The sequence below is a fragment of the Dermacentor silvarum genome, chromosome 8, assembly GCF_013339745.2.
Source record: "Dermacentor silvarum isolate Dsil-2018 chromosome 8, BIME_Dsil_1.4, whole genome shotgun sequence".
In the NCBI taxonomy this organism is placed as follows: Eukaryota; Metazoa; Arthropoda; class Arachnida; order Ixodida; family Ixodidae; genus Dermacentor; species Dermacentor silvarum.
Genome location: NC_051161.1, coordinates 135,344,081 through 135,370,246, shown reverse-complemented (window position 1 = coordinate 135,370,246; position 26,166 = coordinate 135,344,081). Strand labels below are relative to the sequence as shown.

The following is a 26,166-nucleotide window of genomic DNA, read 5'->3' as shown; positions in this document are numbered from 1 at the left end:
CGGCCAGTTGAGGAAACAACAGGGGTCACGCGATAATTAACTGGAGAAGTCATTTCTAGAACCGTGTAGTGTCAATAAACTGACACTGAAACTTCTCGCACAACCCAGGAGTGCGAACTGGTGTCCAGAGCAGCACTTCATCGCCAGGCTGGTAGAATACTATGCGATATGCGTCATAATAATCCTTGCGGTCCCACTGCCTGGCTGCGGTGTTGACGCGGGCATGCTGGCGACAATGGTCGAGGCGGGAAACATATTCTTCGCAGGAAGATCGAGATGGACTGACAGGGGCAGAGAAGAAAGAAACATCGAGAAAGGAACTGGGTGAACGGCCATAAACAAGGTAGAATGGCGAGTAACCGGTTGTGCGCTGAACGGCGGTGTTATACGCGAAGGTGACGAATGGCAAAATTGTGTCCCAGTTTCTGTGATTGGGTTGAATATAGGCGGCTATCATGTCAGAGAGCGTACGATGAAACCGCTCAGTCAGGCCGTTGGTCTGAGGATGATAACTTGATGTAGTCTTGTGAGTGGTGCCAGAGGCTTTGAGCACTTCGCCTACTAGTTGGGAAAGGAATGTCTTGCCGCGGTCGCTCAGAAGGACACGAGGGGCGCCATGGCGCAGGATGATGGATTGAAGAATGAAGGCAGCGACTTCGGAAGCCGATGTTGAACTTACACAGGCTGTTTCGGCATAGCGCGTCAGGTGGTCGACGGCGGTCACTATCCATCGACTACCGGCGGGAGTCATGGGAAGTGGCCCATATAGATCGATGCCAACAACCTCAAATGGTTCCGCAGGACACGAGACTGGTAGTAGGTGTCCGGCAGGAGCTGGTGTTGGACGTTTGCGACGCTGACAAATGGCGCAGGAAGTGATGTATCTCGCCACACTGGTAGACAGGCCAGGCCAGTAGAAGCGACTTCTTATGCGGTCGTAAGTTTTCTGGATGCCAATGTGGCCAGCAGTCAAATCGTCATGAAAGGCCTGAGAGACACGTGCACGAAGGCAACGAGGTAGCACGGGCAACCAGCGTCGTCCATCAGGATGGTGGATACGGCGGTACAGCACGGAGTTTTCAAGCTTAAATTGTGTCAGCTGTCGACGAAGCCGGGCGTTAGGCGGGCGCGAAGCTCCACGAAGGTGGTCTATAATACGGCGACAGCACGAGTCAGCGAGTTGTTGAGACGAAAATGATGCATGGTCGTGCGAAGTGAGATGATCAAGAGTGGCGAAGGACAAAACCGCCGTAGAAGAGACGTCAGTGTGTGCGTCACTGGAGGCGGTGGCGGAACCATTGATGAGTGCGGCTGGAGGAAGCGGGCAGCGAGAAAGAGCGTCTGCGTCTTGGTGCTTCTTACCAGACTTGTAGATGATTTCAAAGTCATATTCTTGGAGACGAAGAATTCAGCGACCAAGACGCCCTGACAAGTTCTTGAGTGTGGAAAGCCAGCATAAGGCGTGGTGATCCGTCACGATGGTAAAATGGCGACCGTGGAGATAAGGGCGAAATTTCTGGACGGACCAAACGACAGCGAGGCACTCCTGCTCGGTGATGGTATAGTTCTTCTCGGCAGGTGTGAGCACGCGGCTGGCATACGCAACGACTCTCTCACGCGAAGAGTTGTCTCGCTGGAGGAGCACAGCACCGATGCCATGGCCGCTGGCATCCGTGTGCAAGAGTGTGGAAGCAGTCTCATCAAAATGACACAGGACAGGTTCAGATGTGAGGGCGCCCTTTAGCTGGTCAAAGGCAGAATCACATTCAGGTGACAACACGAAGGGAGCACCAGAACGAAGTAAGTAGTGTAAAGGTGCAGCTATAGAGGCGAAATCGCGAATAAATCGGCGAAAATAGGAAGCGATGCCGAGGAAACTGCGTAGGTCCTTGGTCTTTTCTGGACGAGGAAAGTGAAGCACCGCCGAAATCTTGTCAGGATCAGGTCGAATACCATCCTTGCTTACAATATGACCTAGGACCTTGATCATCTTGCATGCAAAATGACACTTTTTGGTGTTGAGCTGAAGACCAGCACTGGCTATGCACGTGAGAACCTCGTCGAGACGTTGCAGGTGTTGTGCAAATGTCGACGAGAAAATAACGATATCATCCAGATAGCACAAGCAGGTCTTCCACTTCAGGCCACGCAGAACGGTGTCGATCATGCGCTCAAAAGTTGCGGGAGCATTGCAGAGGCCGAAGGGCATGACGTTGAACTCGTAAAGACCATCTGGGGTTGCAAACTTTTTTTTTCTTTGTCGGCTTCGTGCATCGGAATTTGCCAGTAACCTGAACGCAGATCAAGACTGGAGAAGTACTCAGCACCTTGCAGGGAATCGAGGGCATCGTCAATGCGAGGCATGGGGTACACATCCTTGCGCGTGATCTTGTTGAGCACTCGATAATCTACACAGAAACGCACGGAGCCATCTTTTTTTCGGACCAAAACAATGGGAGACGACCAAGGGTTAGCAGAGGGGCGAATTATCTCACGTTGCAGCATGTCGGCGACGTTTTGCTCAATAATTTTGCGCTCAGCTAGAGACACGCGATACGGCCGGCGACGCACGATGGATCTGCCGTCTGTTTGAATCCGATGCGCTGTGACGGTCGTCTGTCCCAATGTCGAAGAATGGGCGTCAAATGAGCCTTCATGCTTCTTCAACAAGGCAAGGAGCTGTTGCGTCTGCGAAGGGGTCAAGTCCGAGCTGATTACAGCAGCAAGAGCGGAGGTACAGGCAGAATGTCCAGCAGGAGGGATTTCAGAGGGAGTCGCCTTGAGGGGAACGACAGAGAGAGGCTCGGAATCAGCAACGCAAGCCAAAGTGGTGCCTTTAGGAAGTAGAATTTTCTCAGGTGTTGTGTTCCTTGCTTCGAGAAGCGCAGAACCATTATCGAACCTAACGAGGCCTGAAACAATGGCTATCCCTTTTGTGAGCCAACGCGCACAAGGTAACACTAACACATCGCCATGGTCGATGGCGTCGGACGTGATGGTCAGAATTTGCTGACAGCCTGGAGGGAGCTCGGTATCTCTTGCAGCGAGTAGACGAAGTGGCTGGTGCGGTTCATCGCCAAGCGAATAGTCGGTGTCGGTCATATGTACGACACCTTGCCCACAGCATATAGCAGCAGAAGCAGAGGCAAGGAAATCCCATCCCAGAATGAGCGGGTGGGAGCAGGGCGACAGCACAGCAAATTGTATGTAGTGGACGATGCCATCGATGGATACACGCACTGTACAAAACGCGGAAGGGCGGATTGTTTTCCCTTGGGCTGCAACAAGCGCGGGTCCATCATAAGGCGTCGTAACTTTCCTGAGACGCCTACACAAATCGGAATGCATTACAGATAAAGTCGCACCGGTGTCCACCAAAGCTTCAACGTGCACACCTTCAACAAACACGGACATCATATTACAAGGGCGCGCTGGAGGAATTGTAGTCCTGTCGGTGAATGCAGTTTTTCCTCCGAAAACTGCATTACTTAGTTTTCCGGGCGGCGGTCAGAGGTGAAAGAGGCAGGCCGAAGCGGTGACGAGGAGCGGCGGAAGGGCGATGGTGATCGGCGTCTGGTGGTACGGTAACCATTCGGCGTCTCGGTCGTTGCGGGCGGAGATGGGGAACGGCGCGGAGGGGAAGCGTAACGACGGCTTTGGTAAGAGGCCCCACCAGAATACGCATCGCGTTCACAGAGGTCGTACCCGCGACGCTCATCTTGTTGGCGCTTGCGGCAAAAACGTGATATATGGCCGCGATAACCACAGTAATAACAGGTAGGACGAGACGGTCGCCAAGGCGGGTAGTAAGGGGCGCTCGGTGCGCTGTGAGATAGTGCGGTCAGATGGGGCGATGACGGCTCAATTGGTATTGAGGGGACATTGGCTGGAGGAGCGACACCAACCTGCGTGTATGTGGGTAGAGGCAACGTTGGACGTACACTAGTCGGAGGCGCGGCAGCAACCTGAGCGTATGTTGGTACGGTGCGAGGGGCCGGAGGGTCCACATCCGCAGAGCAGGTCATTGACGCAAGTTCCTCTCTGATGACGTCGCGCAATGCTGCACCAGAAGGCTGAGCAGGAATCATCAACAAAGATGACAAGCCAAGAGATTGAAGTTCTTCGCGTATGATCGCCCGGATCATCAAGCGCAAGTCGGGGTCTGCAGAACGGTGTTCGCTGAAGTCCGGCTGCAAGCGTACGGACTCGAGCTCGTCGAGGCGCTGGCACGTCAAGACGATGTCAGCGATAGTAGCCGGGTTCTTGACGGCGAGCGCGTTGAAGGCCACAGTCCCAATACCTTTAAGAACGTGGCGTATCCTGTCTGACTCAGCCATGGCAACATTGACACGGCGACAGAGTGCAAGCACATCCTCGATGTATGATGTGTAGGACTCGCCGGAGTGTTGTTTGCGAGCATCCAGAGTTTTCTTCGCAAGGGCGGAGCGAACCGCCGGCGTGCCGAAAACTTGCCGTAGTTGCTGCTTGAAGTTCGTCCAATCGGTGAAATCAACCTCATGGTTGAAAAACCAGGTCTTCGCCACACCGGTCAGGTAGAACGAGACATGGCGGAGCTTGTGGGGATCATCCCACCGATTAGCAGAGCTTACGCGCTCGTAATCATCCAGCCAGTCCTCAGCATCTTCACCACGAAGACCAGCGAACAGATGGGGATCGCGCTGGTGGCCGCTGATGATTACAGAAGGTGCGGCTTGTGGAGGCGGGATGGTTAGGGTATTAGCGCCAGGCTGCTCCTCCTGAGACATGCTGACGGACAGTGGGCACAAGCGGCGACCCGAACGAAGCTCCAGGGAGTAGGCCAGGGGCGTAGAGGACGGGGAACCAAGAAGCACCTCCACCACTTGTGACGTCACAGTAAGGTCGGACCTTTATTGAGCCCGAGAGACGACACGGCGAAGAAGGGCGGCGTCCACAACCAGCCTGAACAGCCTTCGACAGTCCACGCTGATGATGATGCGCCCGCACGCGCGATGAAGATGAGGGGCACACGCATGATGATGATAATGTACAGATGATGAAGAAGTGCACAATAAATGCCCACAATATATATATATATATATATATATATATATATATAGAGAGAGAGAGAGAGAGAGAGAGAGGTGAACTACACGATGCGACATGAGCCCCCAGACGTCACCCCCACACATGAGATACACTTCAAAGTACCTGCCTATGGGGCAGGAACTTGGAGCCCGTCACAAGTTAAGGACCACACAGAGCGATGGAACGAAAAATGTCAGACCTAAAGTTAAGAGACAGGAAGAGAGTGGTGTGGATAAGAGAGCAAACGGGTATAGCCGATATTCTCATTGACATTAAGAGAAAAAAATGGAGCTGGGGAGGCCATATAATGTGTAGTATGGATGACCGGTGGGCCACTAGAGTTATAGAATGGGTACCAAGAGAGAAGGAAAGCGCAGTAAAGGACGGCAGCAAACTAGGTGGGGTGAGGAAGTTTAGAAATTTGCACCCGCCGTGGTTGCTCAGTGGCTATGGTGTTGGGCTGCTGAGCACGAGGTCGCGGGATCGAATCCCGGCCACGGCGGCCGCATTTCGATGGGCGCGAAATGCGAAGACACCCGTGTACTTATATTTAGGTGCACTTTATAGAACCCCGGGTGGTCGAAATTTCCGGAGTCTCCCACTACAGCGTGCGTCATAATAACATCGTGGTTTTGGCACGTAGAACTCCATAATTTTAGAAGTTTGGAAATTTGCAGGCGTAAGTTGAAAATCAGCTAGCGCAAAACAGGGGTAATTGGAGATCGCAGGGAGGGGCCACCGTCCTGCAGTGGACATAAATATAGGCTGATGATGATGATGTAATTATGTGTAATGCAAAATATAATATGCGTATCTCCAAGCGACAGCAAACAACATTACCTTGTTTCTGTCCAGCTGCGTGGCATCGGCATATTTTTAAATCTTGGTGCATGACAGTTCGGACACCCGGTATACGAATTTGTCAACAAGAACCAAAGCTCCTAATATCTAAACACCGCCATACAAGTGCATCTAATTAAATCATGATAAGTACAATTCTGAAACATTGTTCTTAAAAAAACATAGAACAAAATGCAAGTCAGTGACTGTAAATTAGATTCACATTTTAGCCACCTTGCTATTCTTCATGCTTAAATGTGCAGATATTATGGCAATTGTAAATGGCGAGAAAACTATCAGAATAAAGCTCTCATATACAATTAACAACGCCTGTCAACGCCTTCAGTCGCCAGGATGGCTACGCTATTCCCCGGGGGCCAATGTAATGAAGAAGACAAGACGACAATGAAGCAGTCAGCAAGCAAGTTACAGTGTTGGTGGTAGCCACGTGGCCCGAGCTTGCGCTTGCCTGGATTTTGGCTGCTTGTCGCCCGCCGCTTCTGGACGCTCGCCTGACGTTGCTCGCTGTTCCTTGACGTTTACACGTCATTGAATTACGTGACAAAGCTAATATTTATGGAAAAGAATCGACATTCAGGCATGGCATCACAGCACTGTCTACTGCTTTTCAAGGCCAGGCTCAAAGATACCACACAACTTTTAGCTCGCTATTTCACCACAACAGACCTCGAAATCTCACATGTTGGAACTTCGTCTTTCATACGTCTAGCAGACGATCGTTCAGCATCATAGTTTTGCGCCTCACGAGCTCCGCTCGCTCGAGGGCATGAAGCCATTCTTTTAATATATTCGCTGTTCCATTAAAAGAAGAATACGCGCTTAAGATGTGCCAGCTCTGTTTCATCAAGACAGCGTGGTAGCCAGCGGATCTTGAGGTCCACTCATGACAGAGGTACTCACACACTCACGGGGAGTGTGTAGAAACTTCTTGCTCGCTCAGCTGCTATCATTGCCATCGTGACTGTTGTTCGATTAAACGCCATGTTTGCTCATCGACCGCTCCTCCTGTGTGGTCCTTCGCGGGGTTCTACAAAATGGTGCCGTGAAACCCGGGTGCTGTATTAATCAACGACCAAACAGCCCGCAGGACCGACTGACGACGAGCCCACGCATGGATTCACAGGGAAGAGCGGAGTCAACGCTACCGACGGCCCTCATCCATCCACCGACAGCCGCCAGCTACAAGGAGGCCGAGCTGATCATGGATAGGGCACTTATCAGAAGGACGGTAAGCCTCATTTTCGACAATATCGACACGGCGCTCAGTGAGGCCACAACGGCTCAACTGCACCTCATGAGCAGCCGGCTCGAAATGCTTCACTAGAGGGCTTGTTTCCTTGATGGAAAGATTGAAGTGCTCACTACTGATGACGAAATATATGAAGGATATACCTTTCAGGTAGATTACAATGATAAACTGGTTACACTGCAGTCTAAAATCAGATTTGCTATTGAGATGACACAGAGTGTAAACAGTGAAGATGTGTCAGAGATCTCTGGAGAGGGTATGACCATCTTATTACTCTTGTGCCTTGAAGCGTTGCAAACATACAACCGGTAAAAGATTGTAAGACCGAAGCTACAAGCCATGGCTGCATTGAAGAAGATAAACGAAAGAACAGCATAGAGACAGAAATCTTCAATGACATGGAAGTACCTACTGAAGACAATATTGTCATGTGTAAAACCGGTAGTAACATGGTTAGAGACTTGTATGCCGGAACCGAAGACAGCTATCCACTGATGTCATTATCTTGGACTTTGGAGACGCGTCGAAAGCACAAGGACGAACAAGTAACTCTTGTAGCCACAGGGATACCGAAAGAGCCTTCACACAGTGTCCAAAACATCAGAACGGATCAAATAGCAACACGCGGTTCGACAACGTCTCTGATGAACAGTGCAGGAGTTCACGAAGACCTCATTTCCCCCCAAGAGTCACGGTGCTGTCCAGGAAGGGGAAAGCATACTCATTGTATTGATAACTACGAAGGCGCATGCATGAACCGAAGCGAAATGAATTACAGTCAGTACCGGTGCCGACAACAGGAGGCCAATCGTCACTGCGCAATCAACGTAGAAGAGCGTCTGCCCACAGCCCTATCTCCCGCTGTCAGAACTAAGTATTTAACCCTCAAAGAATCCTACATGACACAAACAACAAACGTCCGACCATTAAGACTGCTACTGCCGCAGATATCCAGAAAAACAAGGACAACGATGCAACCGAGACCGGATATCATCTGCGCAAAATCGAATCAGTGCAAAGACAAGCCAAGGTGTCCGTTTCGCCGAATGCTTTGCCGACGCTAGACACGTCTTGACGATGTCCACATTGTTTCAAGGAAGATCAAGCAAAGACCACATAATACTAAGCGCCAGCTACTTATGTTAAACGTTTAGCAACGTCGTCTAACACCACTATGTGAGCACGCAAGAACTGACACTGCGAAACAAAGTACAACTGTGCATTCGGTAAGACAAGGACAAGGCACAGACCCTGGTGAATACCGACCACAAAGCGAATTTCCACGAACCAGTGAACAACACCGCCTGTGCGAGGTTTATTTCACATTATGTGACCGGCCTGGAATTCACGATCGTTTATGTGAGGTGTAACTGGACTGTCTTTGCCAAGGACACGAAAATAACCCTTATGTCGCGGCGGGGAGTGTGTAGAAACTTCTTCCTCGCTCAGCTGCTATCATCTCCATCGTGACTGTTGTTCGATTAAACGCCATGTTTGCTCATCGACCGCTCTTCCTGTGTGGTCCTTCGCGGGTTTCTAAAAACCACATGTTTGTACTACGAGTCACCTAAACACTAAAAAATTGAAGTGTACAAGTCAACTTACTATGTTTGAAAGCCATTTGCCTCTTTGTTCATATTTTTCTTTTTACCCCATACATGCTCTACATGAACTAAAAACCACAGCTGTGCTATGAGTAAGAGTAATGTTTGATTTAGATGGTACAAAGAAACAAGAAAATTCTACAGCAGCATTCAGCCGTTGTTCACTACTTCTCATAACATTCACTGGTAAGGTGGTAAACACTTAGCCATGTGCTTCAACTAAAACCCAGGAAAATGTCCAAAGTACATTAAGAAATCCCTGAAAAGTTTAACTCAAGTGAAAATATTGTACAGTTGAAGGCCCATTGCCGGCTGAATTTACAGACTTTCCCCTTTTACTCGCCGGATGCTTATGTTTCGCAATTAGGATAAAAGAATAGTATCTTCATAAGTTACCAACTTGCTTACGGCACTTTGGCTTGGTGTAGGTTTGTTCCCCATTATCTAGTACTAGGTTCATATAATAATCAAAGCCCTGGAATCATGGTAATATAAACAACCTTAGCTTTCACTGCATAGACACAGACTACAATAAAACAGATCATGTAGCTAAAACAAGCCGATATAAAACTCACAAAGAGACTGGTGCGGCTGACATTTGCCCAAGGGCACCAGAAATGCAACAGCGCTTCCACAGGGTATTTTAGAAAAGCACTAAACCCAAGATATAGTAACAAAGCCTGTTTCAAAGAGTGCAAATTTATTCAACTTCATATGGCAATATCCACAGTGTCGATACAGAAGTGTTGAAAAGCAACCTAAGGGCATTATTCCTGCTATTTGTGCACTGAGTACTGGTGAAGTGACTGGAGGTATTTTCCAACAGAAAATTTGAAGAAGCCAGGCTTACTGAACACAACAGTGGTTTATTAAAACATTTTTAGGCGATGTAACAGCACAATCTAGCTCAAACTAAGATTCTACAAGATTTTACACGTGACTGACTTCACTATGCGACTCACCAGAAGCACCGATATATCGAAAGTTCACGTTGAGTGATTGGGTGTATGCCCACTAAATGAGGTAAAAGTAGTGACATTCCTCCTCTCCTTCTCCGAGTCGTCACCGCATGCCCCTTCACTTGCCACTCGCACCGTCAGTTCGCTCTCTTCGATCGGGGCGATTGCGCTTCGCAGCACTTGTGATCGCTCCGATATCAAGATTCGCAATCCACATGATTGCAGGGCTGCTCACGGCGATGAACAACTGCTGTCATGGCGCTGGTGCGAGTAAAAGAGACAGAAAAAAAAGTGCGGCTGGCAGCGCGCAGCTGCTCGCGCACTTGTTTTCGCGCGAAACAGTGCCAGCACAGCTACGTGACTCCGCTCCACAAACAGGCAGGCACAGATAAACCCCGGCCTCCTTGCCTGCCGTCACTTGCCGGCTCAGTCAGCCAGACAAATAAATGTCACCACCTTTGCTTTTATTCAGGGGGCCAACACTATCAGAACACGAAAGCTACTTTTACATAACCTCCGAGAAAAACCACATAATGTCCTGCTGTGTATAAGTGAACCTAACGTATTTAGTCCAATTTTCCCACTACAGATTGTAAATGAAGGCGTATTCAGCAATACGGTTTGTCACTACATAGTTTAAATGCTTATCGCATTAACGTTGACAGTCATGGAGAGATGGGTTCTGCTGAATTATTCTTGCGGCAGCAGCCATGAAGACAATGATGTCGGTTCAAGCAACTTTCGTACTGGGGTTGCCTGGGACCAGTGACAGAGCAGCGCCAGCTACAAGCATCAGCACGATAACCCACGTGATGCATCAAGAGCAACTAGTTGTTGCAGACAACGGGAGAAAGTAGAGCAAAAGTGAACCTCTGCCATGATGTAATACAATGATAACCACTTTACAAGATTCTAAACAAGTTCAACAGAGGTAATTAGCAGCAATATCAGCTAGTGAAGTTCTGACACAGCTATAGGCTGCATTACTATGCTGCAAATTACAAGTTGAGAAACACCGAATGAAACCTATGCCTCAGGGTGTCTCACGCAGGAACCACGTTCCTGACTGAACATTCCTTATTCGACTGCTGAAGGCAACTTCAAGCCTCCATCCTGTGAACCCCTGCGTTCTATGATTCTTTAGTGGTATGTTCTCTGTGCAATCATGAAAAATGCGTACAGTGAATAACCGCATAAGCATTGTCAACAACAGCACCTGGTGCTCTCTTGATGCACCTAAGTGCAAGGGAGTTCTTTTTCTTTCATAAACTTATGTGCATAACTTTAACTCTGCTATTCAACATGTGTGCACTGGAAGATCAGCATTTCCGCGAAGAAACCACACTTCCTTACCCCCAAGAAAACAATGTATTGCTGCAATTCCCTTTTTATCTATTCACTATTAGCATATTAAGCTGTTCAGAGCAAAAATGCAGCTCCCAGAAAATAGTGTAGCAATTACTGCACCCCTTCCCCAAACTAACAACCAAGAAGTTACTATCTTATGCATTATAATTCAATGACACACATGGTGAGCATCAAAATCACGCCATTTAGCAAATACTTACCAGTTTCACAACAAGTTTTCTGGTGGGTATCTAACTATGGGAATGATTTACTCAAACGCGTCATCAGTGTTTAAATAAATTTGAACCAAACAATCACGCACAAATTTATCCATCTAAGACATAATATTTCAAATAGTTTGAACTTACGATAATGTGGCCTTCAATTTCACACGGCCAAACTTAGATCCGTGCTCTCTGCAAGAAATGTTGGCATGGCCCATGGTTTACTCTAATGGCATTTCGACTGGTTGTTTCTAAGCACTCCAGCAACTTTAAAAAGTTGTGACAAATAGAATTCAAGCTGTATTTTGAGGACACAGGCTCATAACTGTTATAACCTGGTTTTCTTACTTAATTTATTTCTTTATTTTTGGCGTACATACCAAAGCCAAGGCACGCATTAGAGTGGGACTCCGGATTAATGTTGGCCACCTGGTGTTCTTTATTGGGCACCCAATGCACAGTAACAGCCGTTATTGCATTTCGCTGCGACTGAAAGGCGACCACCAACGCCGAGTTTTGATTCAGGCCCTCGGGTTTAGCAGCGCAACGCCAACACCATCACGGCAGGTGTTTCCTTACATACACTGGGGTCTCACAATAAACCTTATTGCTGCTGTACACCTTTGTAGCAATGCATGTACGCTCTGAAGCAACCAGTCTAGGGTGCCATAAACTTAGCACAGGGCTGAAGATGCACACACATTGAACAACTTCGAATGCAACCACACTGCTTTGATCTACAAATCAATTCTCACTGTAATGGTAGGTCTGATTCTTCCAGGTCAAAGCTACCTACAACAGTAACAGCCATCGTTTACAAGAAGCTGCTGATAACCTGAATTATCCCAGCAATAGTCGACTACAGAATATATTTCAGCAAGTGCGCAGAACCACACGGCCGTGTGTTATCAGGTTGTGTCCGGTATCGCTGTAAAACTGCCGGTTATATCTTTGTTTTAACAGTCTGCTTAAAGGAATACTGAACAAAAAATTTGAAATAAAAAATGAGAGAAGCAGCGAAATTAGACTAGGACGACACGACTGTTCCTCAGGTCTCCTACTGCCCAAGGCACTACGAGGTCGGACCAAAATGCTCGTACCGTCGCCGAAGCGACTCGGCAGCTGGATGCAGCTCGCCAACAGGATTCCGGATGCCAAGCAAACCTGCAAAACGGTCGCCGGCCCTCAAATCGTGCGCCTTTCGCTGCAACGGACAGTGGGTCACGAAGCAAACATGCTACAGCTTTTGTGAAGACACGCTTAACGTTTGTGTTCTATACTGACTCCTATAAAAGAGGGATCAACCATAATTTTTTTGATGAGCACATCTTGCCGAGGCACTACCGAGACTATCAGCTTGATTACAATACGGCCACGAAGCTAAATGCACGCACCCTCTGTCTTCGCTCGATCAGCTTTATAGCCGAGCGAGCGAAGCGTTCCAAGTTTGGTAGCCAGAATGAGCGTTGTGCGCACGCGCACTAGCAACATGGCTGAGCTAGGCATATTGCTAGCATATGGTGGTCTGGGTTGGCGGACCATAAACGAACACCGAAAACATTATTCGGAAAATATAAGGAACGGGATGAAACGAAATGTGGTGGTAACATTGCAATTACTGCGACAATATTTTGTACATACCGGGTGTTTCTAAGCTTGCCTGTGGCAGACAGCAAAATTATAGTTCATGAGCTGATCTACTTGAAGAGGAGGACATTATTTGCACAAAATTGAAATGCACAATTGACTAATGAACAAAAATTCCCCGATTATGTTATAACTAATTACCTTCTGGACCATATTGCAATTTAGAAACTCTATATCCATGGAGTTCGCACGGGAAATCCACTTGGAACAAATTCTGAGGATCACACCAGTTTCGAGCCATTAATTCCCGAAGTTTGCGGAGAAATGCATTGGTGTTCCACTTACTTTTACAACTGCTTCAATGCATAAAAATACGGTTTCTTAGGGAGGCTTGCCACACTGGAAGCTTGCCACATATGGAAGCTTGCGAAAACACGCGTTGCTGTTCTGTAAAGCTTACAATAACGATGTAATATAGTTGCGTTACGACAAGGCTGAATTTGGTGTGATGACGGGAGACGACGTCCTAATAATAATGAAATCCTGCTGCGGGACGAATATCCTTAATGCCAACTGATCAGAGCGTCCCAGAACATCAAGTGTCATTCTTAAAAACATATAATTTGCTCTTTACGTTTACAAGTTCTGATGCTATTTTCGTACTATTTCTCGCCACTTCTTCGAAAGCCACCAACGTTCAGTGTATCCAGATATTTTTCCTGGACTATAGGAAGGTACAATAAAGACCGTTTGACTCGCGTGCGTGAAATCTCAAAATAACCGTAATTTGCAGCAATGAAAAAAAAAAAAAAACATTATGGTTGACCCATCTTTCATGGGAATCGGTAGAACACGAAAGGTAAACGTGTCTTCAAAGGACTGTTGCATGTTTGGTTCGTAAACTCACGGTCCGCTGCAGCGGATGAATGCGCGATTTGCGGGCTGGCGACCGTGTTGCATGTTTGTTCGGCGCGCGGCGTTCTCTTGGAAAGCGGCGTCCAGCTGGCGAGTCGCTTCGGCAACGGTGCGAGCATTTTGGTCCGACTCCGCAGTGTCTTGGGCAGCCAGTTGAGTTGCGACGCCCTCAGCTTCAGGAATACGAGTGGCAGAGTACGCAGCGTGCGACACGGAACGCGCGAAAGCGTTCCCGGGAGTGTCTCTCGCTGGACCAAAGCGAGATTCGCCAGTCGACGCCCTTGCCTATCTGCGCCACTTAGCGCAGCAGTTTTCTTAGTTGGGGACATCGCAAGCGAAGTAGTAGGCGGCGTGTAAGCACTGCTGATGCATGGTGACGCTGCACTCCGTATGCGACGAGGCGCCACAGTCTAATCCGACGCGAAAACCAAACTATGTGCGGGGAGTGCCAACACCAGGCTATACAAACACGAAGAATTCCTATCACCAATCTTTCTAAACACCTATTGGGAACTTTATTTTTGTATGCCTCCGTTTTTTTGTCGTTCCTCTACTTTTCTTCCAGCAATCTTCCAATTGCTTCTTACTAAACACGTTTGGGGACATGTTTACGTTCCCCTGCTCTTGCTGAACCCAAGGGCTTCAACATAGAGGTGCCTAATTTGACCACTGGCCAAATATCTTCACATTCTAATAAAACATGCTCCATCGTTTCCCTAGCTTTAGCGCTGCAAGCACATGCTTCTTCTTCCTTGTACCTCGCTTTATAAGGGCGCGTTCGAAAGCATTGCGGATCTCGCTTCAAAAGTAACTAGCTTCCCTTCGAGTTATCGTAAATTGTTTCTTTCCTGATTTAGTTCTTTCCTCTTATGTAGTTACTGATAGAAGCATTATTTTGCGTTGCTGCCACCCAAGACATTGTCTCAGCCTCTCTGACTTTGCGCTTGACATTATTTCTTACCATGTTACTTACTATACCGGTCGCGTACTTCCTAGTAAGTTTCCTAGTTCTTTTCCTCCATTGTGAATCAATGTTTTACAGCGAAGCTGTTAAGGGCTCACCTTTCGATCGTCGCGTCCGGCAATAGAAAAAAAAAAACACCGCATATCCACGGGGTGAATGATGATGAGTGGGCGAAGCTCCGGAGGGAATCATCGGCAAACCGTGAATCTTCCGTGTAATTCGCCCAGTCTCGCCGCACTAAACCGAACGATTGACTTCCAGCAATGACACGCGCCATATGTGACGTCATTCCTATTTTATAACAGCGCCCTTCATTATAATTGCACCATCTCCCGCTTAAGGGGACGCTAGCACAAACGCGTTAGAAACGTGCAGTACTCTAAGGGGAAGAGGCCACAGCGTCTTACGCAGCCGTTTACACATGCCGGAACGTGCACCGCGTTTGCCGACGCCATCAGCGTTTATGAATACGGGGGTAAGGCGGAGAGGCCACAGCGTCTTACACCAGCTTCTTGCACGGGCCGTAACGCGCTAGCACAAACGCGTTAGAAACGTGCAGTCTTTCGTTAATGTTGGGTATTTATTGCCATCGTGGTGCGTCTGTCCATGTGCGCTTCGTGGCGCAGTGGTTAGCGCCACGCGTTCAGAAGCGAGGGGTCCCTGGTTCGATTCCGCTACGGCCACAACTCTCGGAATTTTTTTTCTCATAAAAGTAGACGTGGCTACCTACTACGACGACTACTACTACTACTACAGAGGAGGGACAGACCCACACCCTAAGGAGCTTCGCCCCTAAAAACTCTCATTGGCCGTATGCTGTACGTGCGAGTGAAAGCACGCGAGGGCGAGGGACGCGTGCTTTCACGGGGAGTGAACACACGGCGGAGCGCAAACGCAACTTCCCAGTGGAAGGGGAGTGGTGGGCGAGGAGGGCATCGAGGCACCCTAGACTGTGCGTGTGCGTGCGCGCAGCCCTGCCGGCCTTTGCTGCCGACTATCCCTGGGCTCTCGCCCGCCTCTCCCCTAACGGTGTCGACAATGGCGTTTAGCCTTTCGTCACGTAGCCAGCGTTTTGACAGCGGTTGTGTGCGGTCACATAAACAACGCGCACAACTGTTGTCGATGGCGGCGGCGTTTTTCCCGCGTTCGCACCGAACGCGCGCGGCGGTGGTCACGTGTTGATGAAGAACGTGCCAACCTTTACCGTACACCCTATGGCGCTGTACCGTAGCTACCATAATACCATTGTCCCTATGGTCACTAAATAAATGAAAACCACCGGATCATATATATCCCCCATTCTTTAATAGTTCAAAAAAGTTGTCGCAGTTTCACCTGAAAGGCGAAGCATCAATTGCGATAGCAAACTTGTAGAGAGCTATACAGAGTAATGATATTAGCTTTATCAGCTGTATAAACTTGGACATGCAGCAGCATCGGCAACACGCAGAACTGTTGTCGACGCCATCGGCGTTTTGCCCGCGTTCGCTCAAAATGCGTGCGGCGTTGGTGACTGTTGCCGGAGCCTCTGATATAAATAAAACGCGCGTTTGTTCTCCGCCGTGCGTTCACTCCCCGTGGAAGAGCGCGTCCCTCGCGCCCTTTCACTCGCACATACAGCGTTCGTTTGCTCTACATACATGGTGATTGTGAAGGAGAACAGAGACGCCTACTTCTGCAGCCCTTAAGCGAGCACGGCGCAGAACGCGCGTTTGTTCTCCGCCGTGCGTTCACTCCCCGTGAAAGACGCGCCCCTCGCGCCCTTTCACTCGCACATACAGCGTTCGGCGCGCGGCGACGATTTCTTCTCCAAATGACGTCATACGGAACCTCATGGCGACGGCGACGGCGACGCCGACGGCAGAAATCTGCTTTGGAGTGTCCATATAATTGCTATCGCAATAATAACCAATTACACCATCACATCTTAAAAGTCATAATGGGAAATACACCATTCCCGCCATAGTACAGCTTCGCTGCTTTTCCAGCTCCACCCCAGTGGAAGGGCTGACAGTTTTTCCAGTACAGATCTCCGAGCACCTCTCTCAGCTCATTTACTTTCTTCCTTATTCCTCAGTCGTTGTTCATAACCAATTTTAGTCTGAGCTTCCCTCAATTCAAAACTTATGCCGCCCATATCACCCTCTGTGACACATATCACCCGCAATCACCCACATCACCCGCTTCACTGTCTTAAATGTCAGAGCAAAGAATTCTTTTGTAAGCGCAGAATACTCTGCGAACACACGCAATTGCTACTAATTTTCTGCGGTTCAGCCTGTCCAGGTGGCCAAATCGAAACGCGCCAGGCGTCTCGATCAACGCTCCGACTTGTCCGCGACGAATTGGTGAAGGCGTATCATAAGCCGCGTGTCGATGCGTCCGTGGCGTAATGGTTTTAATATCGGTATTCCGTACTAGAGGTCCTGGGCTCGAATCCTGCCGTCAGACACCTTTAATAATGTTTATGCAATTATTGGTTATACAGTGCGTCTTTGAAAATGACGCGTCTACGAAGTCACAGAGCCGTTTGAAGCGAAAAGGACGAAGTTTAGGCGGATTCATGTATATATACTGCGCTCGCAGCTCCCATAGACACTGGCACCAGGCTTCCCTCTAGTGAGTATTACATGAAACCCCTCTATGCTGTCAGAAAAAACATATTTTACTCGTTGGCGCCAAACATTCGTTACATCCGTAACGGAAGTTCATTGTGAACACGAGCATAAAACACTTTCGTGTTAAAAAACTCGTCACCTTACTAATATTAGGTCGTAAAAGCTTATTCGGTGATAAGCGCGTTCAGCTGGAATAATTGTGTCTCCGTCTGGTGGCGGCCTGTTGTAGCAGTGTGGTGACGCAAGGTGGCACTTGTAAATTAATAAAAAGCTACCCTACATGAAAGCGAAACACGTTGTACTCTATGATGTACCCTCATCACATTTGATACAATAACACTAACATATGCGAGAATTAGGAAAGGTCCTCTTCTCTTCGAAGGGAATAAACATGCATTACTTCGCTCCACTGAGCGATGTGACGTTACCTTTCAACCGTATATAGACTGCAATCTCCAGCATAATTTTCGGAATTTTTTCGCTCACCAATGCGCTTTACAAAATGTTGCAATTCGTATTCAACTGCCATGTCGTGGTGAGGGCGTTCAATAAAACAGCAAGGAATATAGAGAAGCTATGGCAAAATGGAACAGCCGATTACAATTTCCTAAATGCTCACCACTTCAAGTTCACAGAACAAAAAAATGGAGGTGCCTTCCTTTGTAGCATTCATACCTTTGCGTTTTAGTTCTAACAGTGCGCTATCAACAGGGACAATGCTGAAATATCAACATATAGCGCAAAAGAAGTAAACATGTCTTTAGTTACAGTGATCAGAGAGTTTCACGAAAATTGCTTTGTGGAAACACTTTTTTATGCAGGATGCTCTTGTGCCAGGACTCAGCCAAGGCAGCGTATACAGTAAAGAAATATTTAAGCAGCGTTCTGTTATAGGCTTGTTGGTGGTACAAAGTCTCATGAATTGCGTACGCAAGTGTCTTTCCCGCCTCCAAGAGTGCAGCTTGCTTCGGACGTACCACATGACGTGCGATATAGACGGCAGCTGCCTGCAAGTGGTAGGATATAGTTTGACTAGTTTTTTATATATTCTTTTCAGTGAACGTATGATATTTCGTGGTTTTGAACAGGTGCGATCAAAACACCTGCAGTATGAGTTGGACTAGATTTTATTTTCATGAATTGTAGCTAAAGCTAGGAAATCGGGTACACACACGTGTTTAGATGCAGCATTTCTTTGGTTGACAAAAACTGCGCTATAATAACCGGATACACTGCTTCGGCAATCATTCACTTTTTTTTTGCTACGTAGCTTTTCTGTATTGTAACGAGAGGCAGTGTTCGTTGGCCGTTATTGAGCCGGTTCACTTGGCAGTTTACGGTCACGAAAACAGATGTTCATTTTGGCTCAAAATAGATAACACATACCCGCTTACGTTCGCTGAAACTTTCCTCTATTGCACCATTATTTCTCTTCTAAAGAAGCGCAAACTCAGTGTTAGCCATTCGCAGAATACGTGTGCCACTTGATATAAAACAGGTATTAGAGGCAACGAAGCAGTTTTCGCTTAGTTTACCTTACAAGAGAAAACAGCTCTGATGTGGCATTTTGAAAGGAAGCAGTGCGGTTGGCCACTTTGGTAACAAACGAAGCTTGGCGTCGAGAGAGTAACAGCAAAAAAAGAAAAAAAGAAAAGCTGCCTCTTTAGGAGCCATGGCACTTTTGGCCGAGTACCTCGTTTTCGGAATATTAATGGCCCTCAACCTCGGTCTGGGCGTGTACATTTCGCTGCGTGGCAAGGCAAGTAGGGCGCAAACAACGGTGGAGGTTTTCCTCGGAAGTCGCTCCTTACGCATCCTACCACTCGCTGCATCTGTCGCAGCGAGCCTATTATCTTCCACATCTTTTGTTACCTTGACGGGACATTTCTATGCCTACGGGTTTCACTTCATATGGTCTCGTATTCTCACAATCCCTGCTGCACCTGTGGCCTCCCATGTGTTCCTGCCGGTGTTGTATGGACTACGCGTAACCTCTGTTTTTCAGGTAAGTAGACCGACAACTTTTTTGTCATAACTGCGATGTTCCATGTTCATATCTGGTGCCCTAGGTGGTTAGCTTAGACTCACGTGGCTTACCATTCAGCACTGTCTTGATACTCACAAAAGCAGCTTTGCTCTTCACAAAATGAAGTAGAGGTTTTCAGGGTTTAGATAAATCGCCATTTACTGTTAGTAGCATGGATTTCGATGTGCCATAGTTGCCCCTCAGACTTCAGCAGTCAATTCTAATATTTTCTACTGATGTGACTGAATCACTTAATGGTACAATTGTGTGTCCTTACTCAATAAAAACAAATGCTTCACTGACAGGACTAACACTGTGCAAAGTGTTCCTTATACAGTCTTAGAGTTTTATATACAGGGTGTTTCAGCGAACACTTTCAAAATTTATTTAAGGTTGCCTGTGGTAGATAGCGCAATTCTAGTTCATGAGCTGGTCTACTCGAAGAGGCGGACATTAATTGCAAAAGAAATTGAAATGCTTATTCAAATAATTACCAGAAATTCACTAATTAAGTTTTTAACTAATTACGTGATGGCCCATATTGCAATTTACAAATTGTAGCCGTGGAGTTCTCATTTGGAACGAATTCTTGGGATGATACCAGTTTCGAGATATTAATTCACGAACTTTGCGGAGAAATGCATTGGCGTTCCAGTTAGGTTCGTAAGAAAACGTCGCTTGATGCATTGAAGCACAAAATTAACTGGAACGCCAATGCATTTCTCCGCAAAATTCGGGAATTAATATCTCGAAACTGGTGTAATCCTGAGAATTAATTCTAAGTGGATTCGCCTTGCGAACTCCACGGCTACAATTTGTAAATTACAATATGGGCCATCAGGAAATTAGTTAAAAACTTAATTAGTGAACTTTCGTTAATTAGTCGGTTATTCATTTCAATTTTTGTGCAAGTAATGTCCGCCTGTACGAGTAGACCAGCTCATTAATTAGAATTGGGCTATCTGCCACAGGCAACCTTAAATATATTTTGAAAGTGTTCGCTGAAACACCCTGTATATTGACGCAACAGCGTTAAGGGCCCCATGTCACAGAAAATATGGCGTGCGGCGTCGGCGGCGTTGTTCGTAAGAGAAAAAGCGTCCCGAACCCACGCAGTCCCTCCGCGTGGCGCAGAGGCGTTACCAAACTAAGTGAATATCACAAAGTAAAACGCGCCAGAAAAATCGTAAAGCACGACTTACACACAACTTACAGACATGCTGGCATCGGATTGTATTTTAAGTAGAAGAGAAAATATAATTCTGTTACGCGGAAACTCAAGCACAAGCCCCTTTTGTAGCAGCCGTTTCAGCTCTATGTTAGCGGGAGTGTCTTCCAACACCGTGCCGATCACCCTCGCCTCCGCAGCAGCCGCTGCGCCCGCACTGCGTGGGCAAGCAAAAATTCAGAGGCATTCCCCTGTCGAGACAATGGGGGTTAGCGAAGCTTGTGGAAAGACGACGCTGTCGCACGCGTTCCGCTTCGTTTCTTCTTCTTTTTGGGGTTTTACGTGCCAAACCCAGTTCCGATCATGAGGCGCGCCGTAGTGGAGGGCTCCTGATTAATTTTGACCACCTGGGGTTCTTTAACGTGCACTGAAACGCAAGCGCACGGGCGTTTTTGCATTTCGTCTCTATCGAAATGCGGCCGCCGCGGCCGTTCACCCTAAACTCAGGGTCGGCGGCTCTTCGCTGACGTTTCGCCTGGGCTTCGGAAGCCCTCGCGCTAGAATCGGCACCTCGACGACGAGCCCGTTCCCGAGCGAGTGCGCGGCACCGTTTCTCAGACGCGGCTTGCCCCTTTGCAGAGCGCACCACGCGTGGCCTTCCCAACTGTTCTCCGAAACTGATTTGAGGCGAGGGAAGACCGGAGCAGCGCGCGCCAAGTCGCTTTCCTTCCATGTCACTCGGGCCTCGCGACACACCAAACGAACCTGATTGGTCGCCCGCGTGTTACGTGTCACGCTTGTAGGTTATACAAATTAATGCGGGTGTGCGCCATACGGGATTTTATTATCGTTAATTGTGACGAAACTGACGAGCATGTGATGTTACTGATGTCATGACCTATTAGTCATACATTCGTACCCTTCCATGCCAATTTTGGTGTATATGCCAAACGAACGAGACGCGAGTTTTCGACAGGTAGGGTTTGAGCGTTATACACCAGCATCGCCGACACTTGTGAGACAATATAAGCTTCGCTTGAAAAAAGGTTCGGCAGCATGCTAAACTTCTGCAACACGTCCTGTTGCACACTTGCTAATGCGCCATCTCGCATCGTCGCGTTAGTGCTTTTTCGGCTTGTTTTCAACGCTTAGGTGCGGCTTCGCGCGCTCGCGTAGCGGGGTCAGACACGCGCCAACGACGTTTCTCTCCGGCTTCACGTTGCCTCCTCTGAGCAGGGGAAAGCAGCACTCGCGCTCGAACGCCTTGCTCCCGCCGCTTCGCACGTCGCACCTCGTTTCTCGCTTAATGGCATCGTCGTCGTAGCGTGCTTCCGAGGTCTACCGCGCAATCCGCTAGGCCTCTGGCGAGCGACTGTCGCCACAACCGCCGCCGCCGCTCACTCCGAGAATGTGACATGTTTTTTTGTTGTTGTTTTTTTGTAGAACGTTTTGGTAGCACCTTTTTTTTTTTTAGCACGAAGCACTTTAGGGACACAGGCCGTGAGCGTCGGCGTCAGTCGCGCGTGATCACGCCCAGGCTGTCGGCGTCCGTCGAGCGTGTAAGTGCGAAGCACTTTAGGAGCCCGGGCTGTCGGCGTCGGCGTCCATCGCTCGTTTTTATTTTTGCAACACTTATTTTATTGTTCCCTCAAGAACGAAGTATTACAGAGGGGAGAGGTTAAAAACAAGAAGATACATAAGTAAATAACACAGCAGCAAAATTGCTTTCGTTTATGCAGCGAGATTGATTAGTTAATTGTACCAGGGAGCAGTGATGTCATATATGGCCGAACGAAACTTTGAGTCATCCTTGACTGTAACAATTAACGGCGCCGGGAATGTGGTTCCATTCCTGAGCGGTCCTGGGAATAAATGATTCGTGACAGGTTCTGGCGGGCAATGAATTATTCCAACCTTATAGCTGTGGTCAATGCGAGAGGAAATATAGGTAGGAGATGATATACGGTTATCGCGCAGTTTCCGAAAGATGAAACGCCAACAGTGACGGCACACTAAGAAGGAACACAGACAAGCAGCACCTTGTCCTGTCTGTGTTCCTTCTTAGAGTGCCGTCACTGTTAGCGCTTCATCTTTTGAAAGCTATGCACCAACTAGCCCCACAACATGTTTTACTGTTATCGCGCAGGTTTTAAATTATGGGGTTTTACGTGCGAAAACCACGATCTGATTATGAGGCACGCCGTAGTGGGGGACTCCGGAAATTTGGACCACCTGGGGTTCTTTAACGTGCACCTAAATCTAAGTACACGGGTGTTTTCGCATTTCGCCCCCATCGAAATGCGGCCGCGGTGGCCGGGATTCGATCCCGCGACCTCGTGCTTAGCAGCCCAACACCATAGCCACTGAGCATCACGGCGGGTTGTTATCGCGCAGGTAATAATTGTGTCAATATAGTTTATAAAATAAAGCAAGGCGAAAACACTTACGTCGGGCTGAGAGCAGAGGAAGTAGCAATGAGTTTTTCATGGAAGTTACGCTTGATTTGCGAGTATAATTGCCATGAATGAAACGCGCGGCATTGTTTTGGATTAGTTCAAGTAACTGAATAAGGGTTTCAAGGTGCGGGTCCCAGATGGATGAGGCGTAGTCCATTTTACTCCTAATAAGCGTTTTGTGTAAGATTAACGTTAATGATATAGAAACAGAAGAAACATTTCGGCGAATGTAACCTAGGAGGCGCTTAGTATTGTCGATTACCTTATCGACGTGTAACGACTAGGAAAGTGTCGAGCTTATGTGGACACCTAGGTATTTATAGAAGGTTACGGCTTCTAGGGGAGTGTCGTTATAGTAATAGTTCGGCGGAGGAAAATTGCTGCGAGTTACACGCATACATTTACATTGAGTCACGTTAAGTTACGTTAAGTTGCATTAACCATACGTCACACCATTTAGAGATAGTGTTAATATTGTCTTGTCGGAACTTGTTATCATAATAGTCCGAGATTTCACGGAGGATAACACAGTCATCTGCAAAAAGGTAAATGTTAGACCAAACATCATCTGGTAAATCGTTAATGTAAATTAAGAAAAGAAGAGGGCCTAGGACTGATTCCATAGGGCACACCAGAGTCTACGGGTTTAAATGGGGACATATGGTTATTTGACGCAACGTACTGTGACCGATTAAGGAGAAAATGATCAAGCCATGCAAACAGGTTAGGATCAATATTAAGTTGGCTTAGTTTAAAAAGAAGCGATTTACGACACACTTTGTCAAAGGCCTTGGCGAAGTTAAAGAAAACACAGCCTGCAAATGAACCTTTGTCAAGAATATGACGAAGGCTGTGAGAAAAAGAAAGAAGTTGAGTTTCGCCGGACAAGTTTTTTCGGAAACCATGTTGTGCTTTAGTGAAAAATGAATTATTGTTTAAGTTCTTTGCTAAATGTGAGTACAAAATTAGCTCAAGGAATCAAGGAATGCTGGTGAGGGAAATGGAGCGGTATTTGAGGGGCGAATTTTCGCTTCCGGACTTGTGGAGTGGGACCATTTTCCCGACCTTACAATCTTCAGGGAGCTGATGCGTGTCTAAAGATTGCTGAAAAATTCTTGACAATAGAACAGATGAATAAACAACAGTATTTGCAGAAATTTTGCGTTAAACAAATCAGCACCAGGACTTGATGACAACTTCATATCTTTAATTACATTTTCGACTCCAAGAAGTTCAACGATTATAAAATTCATAGCTGAGTAATTGCAATACATAAGAGTTGGAAGCACAGCATCAGTACATACGACAAAGGTTTTATAGAATACAAAATTAAGTACATGGGCCATACATACTCGGGTATCGGTGAACCACTGGAATCGATCAGCGTGACAGAATTATCGTATGAGGGGTAATAACACGCCAAAACTTTTGAGGGTCATTCGCAAGCATTGTGGGCAAAATGTGTACGTGGAATGCCTTTTTGACAAGGTTTTTAGGCTCTATGTAGGTATCGTTTGCCTCCTTATAAGCATTCCATTTTGAAGACAGTGCACCTTTATTCGCTGTTCGATACCAGTCGTTTTTTTTCCCGGTTGGAAAGCCTTTTCGACAGAGAGTTGAACCAGGGCTTCTTAAAATTGCACGATATTACACTTGACGGAATAAACTTATTGGTGAGCTCACGCATCTTATGTTTGAAAACGATCCAGTTGTCATCAACAGTACAATGATCAAAGTGGCTTAAGAAAGGATCAAGAAAGTTAGCTAGCTCAATATTAATATCGTCAAAATTTGCCCTGTCATAGTGATAAATTACTTTTTTTTCAACAACTGGTTTTAACACAGGAGATAATATGTTGAACGAACAACCCAGGTGGTTGCTTAAGCCCGGTAGGCATGAAACATTGGTGACTATGTCAAGATGAGAGCATAAGATTAAGTCAAGTATGTTAGCCGCGCTGGTTGAGATCCTTGTTGGTTCTAATACTAATTATGTTAGAGAAAATAGCGAGCAGAGATCAAGAAAGTCATTACTTTGCGAAGATAATGCATAACAGCGCGGAGAATCAGTAGTCCAGCCGGGGAAGTTGAAATCTCCCAATAATATAATGGGGTTTGAAGGATGCCGTAAAGTAAGTGTGTTAAGCACATCGTGAAGCACAGCGGTGAAAATGTGTGGATAGGAGGGAGGGTGACAGCAAACAGCAATCGTAATTTATGGTGACCGATATCAACGCAAGCACACACAACTTCTAGATTGCAGTGAATGTGGACTTGATGACAGTGCAGGGACTTTGAAATAGCGAGTTGTACTAAAGTCCCTGTACCTTCGGAAAACTACCGCCAGGCTTTGAACAAAGCCGCTTCTCTGTCTCCTGTATCGCCGATTGGACGATGATAGCGCGCGCTTTCACTTCTTTATATATATATATATATATATATATATATATATATATATTTCGCCTCAGAGTCATGTTGAAAGTCCCTCTGCGTAGCCGCTTTTGAGGGGCGCCACCATCGACGTGCTTTCGCAAGCAAAAAGTAAAGAAAAAGAAACAAGCGATTTAGGAGAGGAGACGGCGGAGGAGAGAGTAGATAGCGCTACTTTTTCTATATAGGGCCTTTAAGTAGTACGCCTCTGCCTTGGCGAGCAGTGCGACCGCAACTGCAGATACGAAAACAAGAAGTAAAAGATTTCACAATCTTGCATTTGAGGCTGTAGCCACGTTTCAGTTAACGCTATAATACCAGCATCACAGCTATCGACGAGCGAGTCAAGTGCCTCGCGCTTGCCAATCACACTTCTAGCGTTAGCAACAGGCACTGAGGCTTGTGCTGTTAAAGATATGTCATTGCCCCTCGCGCGTTCCTACGTAGTAGCGTGATGACGCGGATTGTCAGGTACGCGTGCGTGATCGGAACAACACTTTTAACCCGCTTAACGCTGTCACTTGATGGATCAGACATGAAACATTGCTTATCAATGAAAAGCTTGTTAATGCGTAGTTTAAATGAGGCGGGATGAGGCTGGTTTTTACCAAATTCGAGAAGCTTTTTCCTAGCGAGCCTTGTCGCAGGCGAGAAGTCCTCAGATAATGAAATGTTACTACTTTTCTGCTGG

General features: G+C 47.3%; 1 protein-coding gene across 1 annotated transcript in view; it reads left to right on the top strand.

Moving 5' to 3' along the window:
* Window positions 1–19,171: 19,171 nt before the first annotated feature.
* Window positions 19,172–26,166, top strand: part of LOC119462439 (sodium/glucose cotransporter) — a 62,891-nt gene continuing 55,896 nt past the window's right edge. The window contains exon 1 of the mRNA XM_049672014.1: window positions 19,172–19,400. The gene's annotated coding sequence lies outside the window, so the exon portion shown is untranslated. The remainder of the gene's footprint in view (window positions 19,401–26,166) is intronic.